The sequence below is a fragment of the Macrobrachium rosenbergii genome, chromosome 47 (assembly GCF_040412425.1).
Source record: "Macrobrachium rosenbergii isolate ZJJX-2024 chromosome 47, ASM4041242v1, whole genome shotgun sequence".
In the NCBI taxonomy this organism is placed as follows: Eukaryota; Metazoa; Arthropoda; class Malacostraca; order Decapoda; family Palaemonidae; genus Macrobrachium; species Macrobrachium rosenbergii.
The window spans coordinates 20126878-20143964 of NC_089787.1; the positions used below are offsets into that span (position 1 = coordinate 20126878).

The following is a 17087-nucleotide window of genomic DNA, read 5'->3' on the forward strand; positions in this document are numbered from 1 at the left end:
ATTGACTTCAGATATACATCAAATAGAATGTTTTTTAAACCAGGAACATTTATTTTAAGCCATTCAAAAACATTTTTACCAGTAATAAGTTTGAGGAAGGAATTCAATATGTTTGTTGAGGTCTTTTTCTTCATCATAAACCATGCTGTTTCTTTTTATTTGTTACCATTCTTAACATTTATTTTTTTGTTTCAGGTGCTGATTATTGTGAGCTGATGTAATTATCATGGATGAGAATGTGTCCTTTGTGACCTCTTGATAAACTCGGGTTTGAAAGAGCCTCTTCGTTCTCTCCTTTTGGAGTGTTGTAGTATTGATGAAGAATTGAAGAAGCACTTGCTCAAAATGTTACAACATTTGCTCGTCCTTTCATATTTGTAAATATTATATTATCCCCTAACAATAGTGTAACTTTCTGTTTCATATACTGTTCAGAATATACATCATATTCTAAACCAGAAGACTCCAGATTTGCTTCCATTCTGTTCATGAAGTCACAAATGGTTATTTGGTCTTCTTCGTTAATTTTTAGGTATTATATGACAGCAAGAAAACTAATTTTGAAGTTTACGTTATTTTGATTGTGGTAAACTGCATCTACAGCTGGAAGGTCCTCAGCAAATACAAGTATTGCCAATACTTGTGTACTCCATTCATCGTCCCTACTGGTGCATACATTCATAATGGTAGCATGCAGTGCACGAGTTCAAACTGGGAAAACATCACGCCCTCTCTTTCTGCCGTCGAATGTGGCTTCCTGCCCACAAAACAGGCAGTGTTTATTGAACTGAAATTTTCCCACTTGTGATCAAAGCACAGGTTCATAACTAGTACTAGCAGCTGGTTTTGCCTTTTAAATGCTTTCAATGTTGTTTGGGTTACACCTCATTTTCCTACATTTCCAATGAACGGACTGTCCTTGTTTATTCCCTGACTTCCTTTGCTTTGTAATGACACTGATTGTTCATCATATAAGTTCTTGTCACAAAGGACACATTCTCATCCATGGTAATTACACCAGCTCACAATAATCAGCACCTGCAACAAAAAAATAAATGTTAAGAACGGTAATAAATAAAAAGAAACTGCATAGTTTACGATGAAGAAAAAGACCTCTACAAACAAATCAAATGCCTTTTTCAAGGTTATTACTGGTGAAAAAGTTGTTTAATGGCTTAAAATAACATTCCTGGTTCAAAAAACTTCTATTTGATATATATCTGAAGTTAATCGGAGCAATATATGCATTTTATAGATTTCAAGGGTAAATCCAAGATGGCGGCCAATATGGGGCTTTACCGTATTTAGATTTTTCTAGACTTTTGATATGTTGTTGGGGATATTATTCTAAGTCTACAAAAATCTTACTTTATTTCTTTGCATTTAGTAAGATGTTTTGAACTAAAATGACTAGACTAATTATCATATCATGTTTAAATTAGTTTCAGTACACAATTTTGGTCATAATTCTACAATTAGGGATAATGATATTCAGTCCTTCCACTATCAAAACTAGCATTGAATTAAATTTTTAATATTAGCCCGTCAGGGTCATAACAGCCTCCATTGCTTACAGAAAAGTTCAAGACTCTTAGCATGTAAGGTAGAGCACTGTGATTCAGGATACTGTATTGTTTATTTACCTAAATTAGCTTTTTATATAAGTAATTTAGCAAATAATTACTTTGCTATAGTTTCTATAGCAATGTAATTACTTAATAAGTATATACGGTATAAAACTTTATCATAAATATGTCATATTCAGTTTGTGAGCAGATGATATTATTGTATTAATATTTTGCAGTGGCCATCAAATGATGTGCTATATAATTTCACTGAAATTTCATATTTTTAACATGAGCCGTCAGGTACCTCTGTGTGGTTCAGGATATTTGTTTCATGTCAGTTATCGAGATACATTTAAAAAAAAAAGTATTTCATATTAGCTACCAGGTAGTTAAGGTACAAAATTTTATTATTTTATATTTTGAAACAAAATTTTATTATATTTTGATCTTAATATTAACTATCAGGTAGCCTAGTCTGCTTTAGGATATATAGTTTTTACTGAAATTTTACCCTTTTTGCTTTCCATTGAACATACCACCGTAAACTGCAAGTGTCTTGCTGTAAAATGCCACAAGCAGTGTATAAAATATCTTATTAACAGTAATTCCTGTCTGGGACAGACTAGATTTGCAGAGGTATATTGAGAGATGTTAAGCAGTCTAGGATTCATGTTGACTGATGTCATGCCTTAATAGCAGGTAGCCCAGCAAGCTTCAGCATCACCAATATTGTACAGGAAATATCGAGTGTCAGGGAGTCTTGTAAGTTGTTCATTACAGGATACAATCGCTTTTCTGCTGTTCAGTCTGTTAAGTTATGCATTACAGGATACAGTCGCTTTTCTGCTTTTGTCTGTTAGATCGTAATTTAGTGTGTGGATACATATCACCTCATAATTTGGTGTCGGGATACATATCACCTAAGGGAAGTTTTGTTAAAAAACATCTAGGTAATTGTTCAGTATATACTTACTGCCCCATTGTAACATTGATTATAATTATGTGTAGCCAGAATAGTTCGGTGATACAGACTATACAAGGCATTATAAGAGAATATTTTTGTCAAATTACAAATGGATCCTGTTAGTAGTTTTTAATGGCGTCAGATACGATATTCTTGAACCAGTTTTTATCATGGTAGGGACTAGTTAAAGTGTCTCTTTATGTACCTCATTGCCTTAACCTGTAATGGAGTTGGTTTCAGTTAGTGAATTGTATCCAAGATTTAGGTTACTTTAAGGCTTGGTTCAATACATAAGGGATACAGTATTACCTGGAGTATGTACATGTTAACATTCAACAATAGGAGATAGTAAACATTTCAAAATTTGTTAGTTTTTATTTTATTTTTGTGTACATGTTTACATTCTAAGATAGGAGATAATTCAAAATTAAATTTACGTTATTAGTTTTTATTTTGATTTTGCAGACAAATCAAGAAATTTAAGAAATTTTAAATAACTTTCTGACTTATTTTGTGACAAGTAATTTTGCAGACAAATCAAGAAATATCAAGTGACTTGTGTTAAGCTTGTTGTGATGGTACTGCATCTTGCTAAACAAACATAAATTAATGAAAAGTTGATACTGTAAATATAGTTTTGTATCTTACCAAGAGCATTATTACCATGGTGTCATTGCATATTGCAAGATATTGTTGGCATTTGCAGTCCCAAATTGAAAGTGTTGCTTCAAGAATCATTTTTTATTGTTGACAATGTTGTAGATATATGTTTTAATAAGTAAACTACATTTCAAAATGTTACTTAAAGTTTAAAATGTTATTTGAAGTTTAGGTAAATGAATTGGTCATTAATTGAATGGTTACTTTAATGAAAAATACAAATTTAATTTGTCATTTGTTCTGATACAGATACAAGCCCACAACATCGTGTGATCAGGAGAGCGCTCTTGTTAATTGTTTTTGGAGAACAGTACTCACTCTGCTTATGGACTTCCACGGACATCTAAGTGGCGTGACAGAGCTACTGGGCTAGCTCTACATTTCCAACGGAGGTAGAGGGCCTCATTCTGTTTACACCACATGCTGAAACTAGCGTTGTGACGAAGCATAGGCCCAGTTCTACATATCTCAACGGAGCCAAGAGGTCATATCCGTTACATCTTTAAATAGAAAGATGTAAAGGTAGTTTCTCTCTTCCAAACACCGGTATGCAGAATCAAAAGTTTTTCTTAAAGGAGCCAATACTTATGACGGATCATATTTCTTCTGAACTGTAGGCTTTGGTTATCACCTCTCTCAAGCCAGAAGGGGATTGTGTTCTTAGAAATCTCCTTCTTAGTCTGCCCTTTACTAATGAACAGTCTATGTTAGGCTAGTCAAGACTTTTCAGGTAGGTTTTCTTCAGAAGCCATCAAACCTTGGGTCCCATGATGATGGGTTTTGACTTTGAAAAAAAATTCTGTCCAGCCACGGGTATGAGTGACATCAAACGAAAGTGCATGAATTTCGCCTCTCTCCGCTTAGTCAAGGGTCTGAAGCAAAAACTTTGTCAGGAAGCAAAAACTTATACTCCATTCAGGTGGTTTTAGAACTCTGGGGAACAACTTTTCATAAAATGTTTCATCATATCTGAAATTTCCCAAGACTTTGACAATTCTGTGCCTTTTGCTGTAAACATTTTAGAGATGGCTGGTCTGTAGCCTGTCACTGCTGATATGGAGAGGTTTTTCTCATGTCTCAGAAAAAGAATGAATTTGGCTACATCCTTTATAGTTGTTTCGAGGGGATGTGAATTCCTTTCACTGCACCAGTCCAGGAATACTTTCCACTTCCCTTGGTAGAGTTTGAGGGAGGATTGTTTAACAGAACTGGCAATGACTTTTGCTACTTTCCTCTAAAAGTCTTTCTTTCTGAGAAGTTGCTTGATAGTCTCTAGCCATGAAGATGGAGGGTGGCTACTGATCGATGTATCGACCGCTGTGCTCTTGTTTAAGCAGATTTGGCGTTATGGGCAGATGTCATCCTCAGGCCTTGGGAAATGAAAGCTTATGTTGATTACTCTTCGGATTTGGCTGAATGGCGGCAACACGTACACATCCAAGTTGTCCCCACTGATGTTGAAATGCACCTTGCATTATGGTTTTCTTGTCTGGGACTGGAGAGCAGTACAGGGGTAGCTTGTGGTTCTCTGACATTGCAAACAGATCTAGTATGGGGCCTACCCACAACTTGAACAGTCTGTCTGTTACTGATTGTTCCAAGGACCATTCTGTTCCCACTATCTGGTCTGACCTGCTCAAAGTATCTGCCACCACATTTCTCTTCCCTGGAATGTGTCTGGCAGTCAACGTCAGTCCTCGACTCTGATCATTCGTGCATCTGAACTGCTAGATGATTCAGGACACGGGAAATCGTCCCTCTCTTGTTCAAGCATGCAACAACTGAGACGTCACTCATAATGACTGTTGTCTTGCCTTGAAGATACTCTTGGCAGTACTGCAGAGTCAACCAGGCTGCTTTCATTTTCATGACATTGATGTGTTCCTGAAATTCCTTTCTGCTCCATTTCCCCGAAAAGCACTTTTGGTTTAGGAGGGCAACCCATCCTTTGCAAGATGCGTCTGAGAACATCTCTGGAGCTAACTGACTTAACTGCATTTTCTGCAAATGATTTTGTGGATCCCTCCACCACTGCAAATACCATTTTTCCTCTGTAACAACAATCAGGTCTCTTGAACTTCTCTGATTTTTCTCCTTTTCTTTTAGATACCACTGCAAGGAACATATGTGGGCTCTGCCCCTCGGTAAATCTTCAGGAACTTGTCTATTCTCTCCTGTGACGGAAAAGCCTTCGACTTTTGAGTGTTGATCATCATACCCAAGTACCTGAAGTTCTGATTTGGAATAAAGTTTGATTTTTGTAGTTGATAAGAATTCCCAGGGTCTTGCACATTTCCACCCTCTCTCTCCTGGCCTGTTCTGCTGTTGGTGCCAGAATGAGCTAATCGTCCATGTAATGTGTGGACCCATTCTGAAATCAGTTGAAAGACTCTGGTGAATACTTGGGAGGCTGTCGCTAAGCCGAAGCAAAGGGCCCTTAATTGATAAGTTATCTTCCTGGAGACAAAACATAGGAATTTTCTGGAAGAAAGGTGAATGGGGATTTGGAGATAAACTGTATATCCTGTAGATCTAGGGAGATCATGAAATCCCCTCTCCTGATCTTGGGGTCTCCAACTTGAAAGGAGTCACTCGAAGATATTGTTCAGGTTTGACAGATCTATTACTGGTCTCCAACCCCCTGATGCCTTCTCTACCAGAAAAAGGCAGCTATAAAAACCTGACCTTTTTTTTTTTTTTCACTATTTCTACAGCCCCCTTGTCCAGCCTGTTCTGAACCTCTTGCTGAAGAGTCCTCTACTTTGGGGAGTCTGTCCAGTGGGAGGGGAACTTGGGAGATATTGGTGACAAAAGTGGTTTCTGCTGGAAGGGGAAGGTGTACCCTTCCCTGATTGTCTGTAATGTCCATTTCTGTGCATTGGCTTTCTGACACTCTTTCCACTTGTTCCCCCAGACAGCCCCCCATTTCTGGTCTGATGAAGCAGATGGGGGGAAAAATCTTTCTCATCTACTGGCTCCCCTTGTGCCCATAGCATTAAGTTTGCTGGACTGGTGGAGAGCAGTGGGCCAGCATTGTTGCCTTCCGTCCTCCCATTGTCTACCCCTGGATTGGGAACCTTGACAAATCCTCTGCTGAAAAGGTTGTCCCATAGATCTAGACTGTCTCTCCCGGTTTTTGGAACTGAGAGGTTGTCTTCTGGTTGTTGGTCTAGAGTAGGACAATGGTCAAATGTATTTTGCATCCTCCTTCCTTTCTGAAATTGCCTGGTCTAAATGTCCCTGTAGAAAGTATCCAAACATATTCAACGAAAGACTGTTCCTCAGATTCGACGAACTGTCTAAAGAAATCTGTCTTTGCGCTATGAAAGGAGAGATCTTCTTCTCTTCAAAAGAATATTATCCCACAAACTGACTATATTCTTTGTCATATACTTCAGGAGGAAGTCTTATATCACTAATCAAGAATTATTAGACTCCTCTTACAATGTCTTATATCACTAATCAAGAATTATTAGACACCTCTTACAATAAGTTTCAACAATGCCCCTTGACAATTTCCAAGCCAAGAATCTGCTCTGTCCTTCCCAAAGTTAGTTCAAGATTTACCATTTTAGCAATGGTGAAATCTGATCCTATTTGTCATAAAAAATCCAAGGTGGTGTTATTAAACACCTGGGATAGAGTTCCATTAACAATCTTGAGAAGTGAGGTTGATTCGTCTGGAATATAAAATTTTGCCTGTCTAGGCAAAGGAGGCGGCAACAGTTTCTGAGACCTGGACAGAGCCAAGGAACCTTCTTCTCCTGCTGTTAAAACATCCACTTCTTTTATTGCTGACTTCACCATTTTAATTACAGGGAGGTGGATGGAATACTTGACTTTAGGAGCAGAATCAGCAACCTGTTCCATCAAAGAGGAGTCGGCAAAATCCTTGGTTTCTTCTCTCTCTCAGACTCTGGGTATCTAAATATCTTTATCATATGGATAAGATTGGTGAATTTTACACCTTCATCTGGAAAATCCTGTGCCAGTTGACCAAAACCAGATTCTAAGTCTGAAGGAGTCAAACTGGTTCATTCTCGATCATCCCTGTGGATTGGTGTTTCAAAAGTCTTGGTTCCCACTTCTTGGTTGGAGAGATGCAGCAGAAACCATCATCATCATCTCATACTGACTGAAGCTCTTGTAGTATGGTGAGAGGGATAGTGAGACAGATAAGTCACGGTTATTTCTAGCAGAACACCGTGACTACAACTGGGACTGCTCCTGTGAAACATGTCTGCTAATCCAGTTGCACTAGAGAGACTCAAAAAACACTATTACTTCCATCAGAGAGGAAATTGCCAGTAAAAAAGACTGTTCACTAACACTTAGGAAAATGGGAAAAGCAAGTGAAAATCCAATGTTCACAAAAAAATAAAAAGCACATCTTATAGCTGCTACGGCTAAGAACAAGTTGGGGGTACGAGGTCCTAGGTACGCCTTAAGTAGCTAGTGCTACATTTCAAAGTAAGTCTATTCATAGCTGTCTGTGCATGCACACCCAGGATATCCTGATCAAATGATGATGTGGGCTTGTATCTGTATCGGAAAAAGTAGCAGATTTCACAAGGGGGGAGGGGGATTCAGTAGGGTTTCTTGTATAAAGTGAATGAAGAGGAAAAACGAGATTTGCATTTACTTTCATTCCTTAAAACAACTAGCAAAATCAAGTGTATGATAATCCTAATGCAGTTTACCCAGATCAGTGAGTTCCATGGCTTCAAGGATTTGGTTTTAAATTTGAGGTGAACACTGCAGTGCAGAATCCCCTGGGGACAAGGTACAGACAATCTCACTATGCATTATCACCTACAGACACTATGATGACCATTCAATACTGTCAAATCAGGAAGTCATTTTCATTCCTAGTTGCAGTCGCACTTAACATGAAAGATCTCTGTTAACTCCCATACGTCATGTAGTCATGTTGAAATATGGTTACTAACTGCTCTTCCTGCCCTGCTCCAGCATCTGTTGAAAAAATAAAAAACATTTTGTTATTCAAATCATTGTTTCCACAATCAGGCCAAAAACTTTAAAGTAACCCATTACTAGTATTAATCATCTAAGTCTTTTGCATTCATATGATTTACAAATCTTTAGTTAACTACAAAACCATAAATGAAACTCACTTCTGGAATGTCTGCAAGTTTCTCATGCTCCTAGAACCACCTCATATGATCTTAAAGAGCTGCAAGTGGATAAAGGACATCATGTTTGATGCATGAAAATGGCAATCTTTCCCAGGAATTCCTGCAAATAATCAAACTTTTACAAAGTATACAAGGGGTGAACTGAGAACTAACATTGCATTAGTCAAAACACCACACAATAACAACTGTATACAAACTTAATCTTACCTCCCTTATCCTAAAAATTTTACACATCTCTAGCAATTATCATAGATTCTTATGTTCTTATTTTGAAACTAAGACATTCATGAAGTTGAAAAGATTTGATTCACTTATTTGATGTTTTGTGCTTTTAATTTTTTTTTTGAAAGTGCATTAATATAAAAAAAAAAATTGTGTTGGTAAGATTACAAACTGCTTAGATTCAAGACAAATGTACTGCAAAGACCATATTGTAAACAAGAAGTGGCTGGCAGATAAAATGTCCAAAAGCTAGTAAAGAAACAACTGTGAATTTACAGATGGAAATTATTCCAGCTTGAGATGAAAAGAGGAGACAGCCTTTACCATGTCACCTGTCACCTCGGCACATTATGCCCCACGCTCCCTTTCCACCAGTTCATCTTTGGCGACTAATCTACAATCGTGTGAGCCACATCGTTCTACCATGAAACAATGGCCACTACAGCACCTCTTCCTCAAAAAAATTTTCTTAAGGCTTCAACTCAATCCTCTTCTATCCCCCTTAAAATGTCCTCCAGTACCCACCCAGCTCTATGTCAACCCTCTTTGGACCCCAGAAGTGGGACTAAGTACTTCGTCATCCCCCCCGACCACTCACGCGAACAATACACCACACTTTCAAAAGTGCCTGCAGAGATAGGTAGTAATGGTGACACCTCAACAGTTGCACTGGAATGGTGATGATACCCTCTGAGCAGTGCCCAGTTGACAATTTCAGCTGGAGTGACTGCTCAATGGATCTGAAAGAACTCCTAAGTGACAGCCATGAAGTTCTCCATGTTACATTCTAAACTCTTTGGGGACAAGAGCAACAGGATATATCCAAAAAATTTTGCAAAGATCACATTCAAGGGGCAAGACCCACAAGATGTATACATTGGAGGTCAACATTACAAAGTCCAAAAGTATATTCCTCCCCTACATCAATGCCAAAAAATTTGGCACTTCAGCAACCCAGCCAAATTTTGCATATCACAAGAGCACATCTGCACCAATTGTGCTGGCAAACAATGTTTTTAACTGTGGCTGCCCTGCCTGCAAGTTTGAATCAGAGGTGGCTGCCCTCCACTTCAAGCATGGATTGACCCTGAAAGAAGCTAGACAGGAGGCTCGCCACCTTGGCTGTACCACTGTCACCCTTGCCCAGATCATGACAACAGCAAAGAATACAAGCAAAACCACTGCCAATATCATGTCAAAACCAACCCCCAACCCCTTCTGCTCTTTAATTCCCCAATCCACCACCACCTCTAATACTTCCTTACCATCATCCCTTTGATTAACTAAACTTCTGCATACCTCTAAAACACAGTCATCCACCACCTCTTCCCCTCTTTTTAATCTCAAGTGTATCTTCGTCAAATCCTTTTGAGATGTTAAATTCAGAAACATCCTTATTTTCCTGTCCTTCACTCCCAAAGCCTCCTCTCCTTAACACAACCCCAACACGAAGAAATAAACGCCAATTTGGAACAACATCAAAGACCAATAACAAATTCTCCAAATCTCCTCCGGAGACCAAAACAGACATCGAGGATTACATAAATCAACCCTTTATCATGATCCCAAACCCAACCTTATCCCCCACCTCCTCCCACACAAAATACACAACTGAGGTCCACAACCTCCCACTATCCTTCCCCAAACTCTCCACCTGCCTCACCTTTCCCCCTACCTGTCTCCTTTCCCACCCAACCTTCCACTCACACCTCTGTACAGAGAAAAGTATCCTTGACCTTCCTTTACAGCCAGGTTGTACCTGAGTCTCTCTTCTTCCTCCTCCTCACCTTTAGACTTCCCTTCTACAGACGACTCACCCGTGTTACTCCCGACACTCACCCGTCCCTACTTCACACTGAAGACAGTCCATCCCCATCTGGTTATTTTAATGAGATATGATTTCAGTATATTTAATAAAGATTTTAACACATTTATTCTTATAGTCATATTTATTCTTATACTAAGTATATATTTTGAATATAGAAGTTTAATATAACATTTTTTGTTGGTTCTATCTTATATTCTTCATTTTTACATTCATATTTTAACACCGAATTTTACTTGTGTCATCCTTCACATATTCATTACCAATCATATCATTAATTTATATATTTCACCTTCATTACGGTGCTGAATAATCCTGATGGGTTCTGACGCTTGGTCTTCAAGACCTAAATTTCATAATCAGTCGATCAAACCCATCTAACAACCCTATCGACTATATCATCATATCATTTATCTCATTCCCTTTAATGTCTGTACTCCAGTGGAACATTCGAGGATTCCAATCCCACAGACACGATCTGAGATATTCCAATCCCACAGACACGATCTGAGATATCTCCTCTCACAATAGGAACCTAAAGTAACATGCCTCCAAGAAACCTTCCTTACCCAACCACCAAAAAACTATTTCCAATTACCATTTCCATTATATTCTCCTCACTCCATTTCTGCTTCTATTTTAATTCATCGCAAAATACCATACTTACCCGAAAGCATTACAACAACCTTTCCTTGTACTATTATATGAGTCTTCCTACAACAATGGATTACCATGGTATATCATTCTACCTTTCTCCCTCCTATCCTAGTGACTTCATTGCCTTTCAAGACCTCCTTTCCCAATTACCATCCCCCTTATAGTGACAGTTCCTCGTTGGACAAGTCAGTAGAGGTCTCGGCAAGCACTCTGCTAATTCTTTATCCCTCACAAAATCTATCAACTGCATCCATCCTGTAGTCCATGAAATTCAAGACTGGCTCTTTCTTATTTCAATCCAAAAAAACTACTCTGCTTCTGCTGGGCACCGAGCCATGTGGACGTCCTAGGCAATGAGCAAGTGGGCTCTTTGGCTCGTTGTGCGGCTTTGTCCGGATGCCCACATTTCCAAACCATCCCATACTCAGGTTACTTCCCATTCTTCCGTAACTACTTATTAAATCGCTCGCAGTCTTTCATAACAGACACCTCACACGTCTCAAACTGTCGACCTAACCGCTCAACTATCCTCGCTGCTGGGAGAAAGGGAGCTGGTGATTGGTACGATACATGTATACGCTACCGGGGTCTAAGCGATGTCAGGCAGGGCAGCCGATTGAGACTACAGGTCTAACCCAAAGCCAAGTCAGTCCTTCAAAGAAGGCATCGTGCTTACCCCATACATAAAAAATGGGAAAAAGCATGTTAAAAGAAGAAGAAGAAGTTGTCTTTCTGGTCCAGTATCTCAAATAACAAGCTCCACACAGTTAAACCTACCATACTACCATAGTTCAACCCATGCCACAAGAATAGGCGATGGGTAACGGCTCTTGCCTGACTACGAACTGGCCATTCAAATCTCACACACTCCCACCTGATGAATGGATCCCCTCCAACCTTGTTGAATCCAACCCATTGTTGTTCCCCCTTTCCATATCCCATACCAGCCTAACATCTCTTCCCGTCCACCTCGCTTCCAATGATATTCTCACTGAAACAGGACACTTCTCCACAGAATGTGTAATCTGCTTCCTTCAACAAATAAATATTCATCTAATATAACCTACCAACTAATAACTCTGACCATACTGTATCTATAATCATTATAACAGCACCATATGGTCTCCAAGGCCTGGTGCTTGATTGATATTGATTCAATTCAATGGGATTTAAGCAAAGAGCCTAAGACGCAAGAACATGGAGTGAGCGAGAGAGAGAAATCATTTCACGTTTAGTCCCATGAGGGGGAAATCTGATGACATTACAACAAAATGAACGACCATATCAAAAAGCTAATCTTTTAAACCCTATTATAACGCAATGTTCCATACCTAACTGACAGTTGTCAGGTTGATAATTCAATCTTCTAAATAACATACTAATGTGCCAGGGACCAAACTACTGTACTCTATGGGGAAGAAGGTCTTTGTAAGATTGAGTACATTTTCCTTAACATTTTCTGCCATAAAACGTTTGTGCAAACACTGTTCGAGCCCTGTCATTCACAATGACAACAGAGTACATCTAGGTATGAAAGTAAAATTCAATCCTTTAGATCATACTACTGTATTTTACAGCAACCTCATAGAAAACATCCCAAGTTTCCTATATTGTACGGCTGACACATTTAACAAACAAAATCACCAATTTAAAGTGCCCATTTGACTAAGAGTTAAACGGTCTACAGTGCACATGTAGCTAATAACTTCCACTTTGAATGACCAACAAATGCAAGTGGCTTTGCTGATGCTGTCACGCAAATGTGTCAAGACACACTGAAACCCGAGAGACTCCAAGGTAAGTCCTCAATAAACCAGGAACCCCTGATATCAGCTGCCCACTGCCAGAGGTGGAACTCAGACTAGTCTATGCCTGAACTTGGATAAGTAGGCACATTTGTGCCTGACAACATACCACTCCTCACATACAATGGGGTAATTACAGTACCTTTTAGACACTGCCATAACAACAACAGATCATAGGAAAAAACTGTACAAAAATGCCCATAAAACTCTCGGCACTAAATATCAAGGAATGCCACAACTCTCAACATACTGTAGAGATTTATCAACCTATAATTTTTCTTAGTTCCACTTTCCACAAAAGTTGGAAGATACTGTCCCCAAACTGTTTATATCCTTTTACTTGAGATGTAGAATCCTACAGATAAAACACTTTCCAAGCTTTTGACTTGCTTGTGTTCAGCTAGAGATCTATCTTATAAATTAACATACTGTACCTGATTATATAGTCTACCTATATCATTTCTACAATAATGTTGCGCCCAGGTTTCTTCTCTAGGGAAAGTGTTCACTCTGGAATAATTTCACTACATGGAAAGCCGGATTAAAGCTATGTAACAGTCATACTTTGCTTCATATACTTAACTTTAATTCCCTTCCTAGTTCTAAAATTTCATTTTACTGTACACACTACTTCCATAACCTTACCAGATGACTTTGATCATACAGTTGAAATTAATCCAATGGTGAATGATGTCGAATTCTCCTCCTCCTTCGTACGACGTTAAACCCTTCTTCCTCATGGGGTCATCTGCTTGGGTCTTCCTTCTCCGCTTAATTCTATCTTGGGCACTTGCGTGTTCTAAGACCAGCGGATTTGATGTCCCTTTTGCAATTCTCTGCCTACCTCTGCTTTTAATTCCCTGCATGGCCATACCTTACTGTGGTTTCCTAAAAAAAAAAAAAAATCTTTGGTTAGCCTACAACATAAATTTTGAAAACAAAAAAATTTAATATACTTATTTACAGATGCCCATTGTCCTATGACAAACCTGGGCAACTGAATCCAAAAACAAATACGTCAGGAATCAGAGACATGCAAGTTTATTTTACCAAGTTCACATTTCTGTATGAATAAACACACAGAAACATTCATATAAACCAAAGGCTTTCATTGTATAAGAGGGCATGACATGACAAAATTCAGTCAGTTGCTCACAAACCAAATAAATAAAAATGTGAGAAAATCGTGAATGGCAAATTAATTCTTATGACACTCTGATCCGATTATAATAGTAAATGTCCTTCATAAACTGAAGATGTTGAACATGACTAGTGATATTAGCAGCCTTCAAAGGACTTTGAAACCAAAGTCACCAACTTCTCTTGTACTGGCCTGCAACAATGGGAAAATCATGAATTCATTGCAACCCCCTTTCACAGATATATTAAAAACAAACTCAAATAGTTTCTCAAATGGCAAATTACTGACAATGCTATAAATCACAATCATTCCAAATTCTCAAAATCTATTCTCTGACAGACCCCATAGTTCTGACCACATTCATGTCTGCCACACACTAGGACGAAGACAGGGCCAATCCTCGTCTCATTCCTACATCTGACGAGGTGTAACCTACACAATCTTGGCACTGGATTACAAAAGCAAGCTGCTGTTACTGATTCAAACCTATTTTTATAAGAATTGGCTTTATTATGGTTACAATTCCATTTTATGTCAATATGAGAGAGAGACTTGGTGTTATAAAATTTATTCTCTTCTATTACAGTGAATGCCATCACTGTTTAGCAATAATGACTCGTGAAACAGATAGACCCGGTTCTTATCCTACAATGAAGCTTAGGGCCTAACCTCAAATATAGAATCTGATACTAAAGGTCATGCCAGTCTCAGTTTAAAAGCTATAAAAAATATTTAAGAAAATTAAAATTAGCTATTTGGTCTCACCGAGTATCAGAAAAATAATGATAGAACTGCCCATGAGCCACATGTCGCAAACATTGTAGGACTAAAAGTGAATTCACACTAGCGTAATACATTGTACAGTATGAATCTGTTTCTTACATGTGTTTTATGACATTTTACTGCAATTCAATGCACCCTTACCTAATCAGTTACACAAGACAACCGAGATATCAAATCACTGTAGGTCCTGTTGTTAAGTAACCAATTGGTTCTTAGCCACATAAAATAAGTCTAGTCCTTTGGGCCAGCCCTAGGAGAGCTGTTAATCAGCTCAGTGGTCTGGTAAAACTAAGGTATACTTAACTTTTAACCCCATTAAGATCAAAATACTAAAACTTTTAACAATGCAGTGTTATAGGATAGTGAAACATTAACTACATAAATTCTGAGGACATTTATAAACCAACAGACACTAAGATTAAGAACAGCAGTATTTGTAAGTTGAAAATATAGCTCCACTACTGCACCGCATAGGCCTGTATGACCTCGTAAATAGTTTTTATCAATGGTAGGCTAATCCTACAAGCCAGTTTTGCAGTTGGTATTTCTATGCACATATGCTAAACTGCCCCCTCATGATTTTGTGCTTAGTATATGGCCTGACATCAGTTTTCAACATATGTTAGAAACCTCACAGCCAGTACGGCAGGCCTACAAAAAATCTGTTGTAAAATCCAAAACCTGATTTTGAAAAGCTTCCATCCATAGGCTAAATAACCATTATTTCTGTAAGCTTACTGTGCATGCAAACAAAATTTAAAAGCAATTTCATTTATTTGCATTCTAGTATTCCAAACCATTCAGAGGCCCTAGGCTACTTTCATTCTCCATCCAAAACCTTGCGGTGCCAACGTTTCTCTCAACTTTGTGTTTTATCTACATATGGGGAAAATATCTCTAATGACCAACATACATCATGAATTTTGCCACTTTTCACTCAATACTTAATTGTTGAAACGACAAAAAATAAAACTTTTAAGAATACCTTTCAAAAGATTGGCAATCCATTAACAACATGAACTGCAGGATACTGACCATACAATGTAAAATAACTATGTGACATCTTGGTGATATAAACACTGAAGGCATTTTTTAATCAAATATGGCATCCCACAAATAAATTATACTCACCTCACCCACCACTTAACACTTCCTTCTCAGCACCTGATTAACGTTGTACATCCCTCAAATTGCATACCTACATAATGCTTGTTGCTTTTCCTCATGATTTAAGTAATCAGCATTGTAACACAACATTTTTCTTATTAGTGGAACTTTGAGCCATAGAATTCCTGGAAGTAAAACTGAATACTACTAGCCTACTGCAGCCTGGTTCCCAGCAGTCAGCGACCGTAATAATTACCTTATTTTCCTCATGTTTTTATTTACGTTTATGCATTTTTTAAAAATCAATTGCATTCCTTTGTTTGTGGAACAGAATGGAATATAGAATTTAGCCCAAAGGCAAGTGACTGGACCTATGAGGTCATTCAGCGCTGGAAGGGTTGAGAGTCGAAATGTTTGAAAGGCCTAACCGGAGGAAAACCTTTAACAGTTGAACCACAAATCAACTGTTAGGAGAGGCTTGAGGAAAGTCCGATGGAAGAAAGGGAATATGAACAGAGGTACAGTAAAAGGAATGAAAGGGGTTGCAGCTAAGGACTGAAAGGACAATGCAAAGTTAAGTATAATGCTTAGTTTTACCGCGTGAGATGCACTGAGCTGATTAACAGCTCTCCTAGGGCTGGCCCGATTATGTGATGGAATTCTATTTATTGGCTAAGAACCAATTGGTTTTCACTTTTTTTCTACAACTGTTAGAGCTTCTGATAATGGCGGTGCATCTGTTTGTTGCGGCCAAATGGAATGTCCTATCACCGAAATAAATTTAGTACTGGCTCATCAGGGGCGGCCCATATGAACAAGTTATTGAACTTGCTGGACATCGTATGACAGTCTGAAACTCGTAGACTTAAGCGCGTAACGAAACCCCTTTGTTGATGGACTTCAGGGTTAAAGAACCTTAATTAGATACTGCAAAGAACCAAAAATAAAGGTAAATTCACAGTGCACTGCTGTGAAAAGTTAAGCTGAAGGCAGTCGCTAACCCCTTGCAGCAATCCTTTGATTATGTGATGTTTAACTGCAACGGGCTGGTACTAAAAATGGCGGCCATTTGGCACATAAACTTAGCTTAGTCACCTTCCTGGGGTCGGGTAGTTGAACTGAAATAGCCTATTCACTATTAACCTGTTGAGAATTTGGACTAAATTACCAGAAAAGGAAATAAAACACCAACTTAATGA

The 17087-nt window shown here is 38.4% G+C and overlaps 1 long non-coding RNA gene across 1 annotated transcript; it reads right to left on the reverse strand.

Moving 5' to 3' along the window:
- Window positions 1-5898: 5898 nt before the first annotated feature.
- LOC136830585 (uncharacterized) lies at window positions 5899-13774 on the reverse strand. The gene is made up of 4 exons (XR_010850671.1): window positions 13498-13774; window positions 8328-8448; window positions 6673-8166; window positions 5899-6629 (listed from the first exon to the last, which is right to left on the reverse strand). It is a non-coding gene; the product is annotated as an uncharacterized lncRNA (long non-coding RNA).
- Between the last annotated feature and the right edge of the window lie 3313 nt (window positions 13775-17087).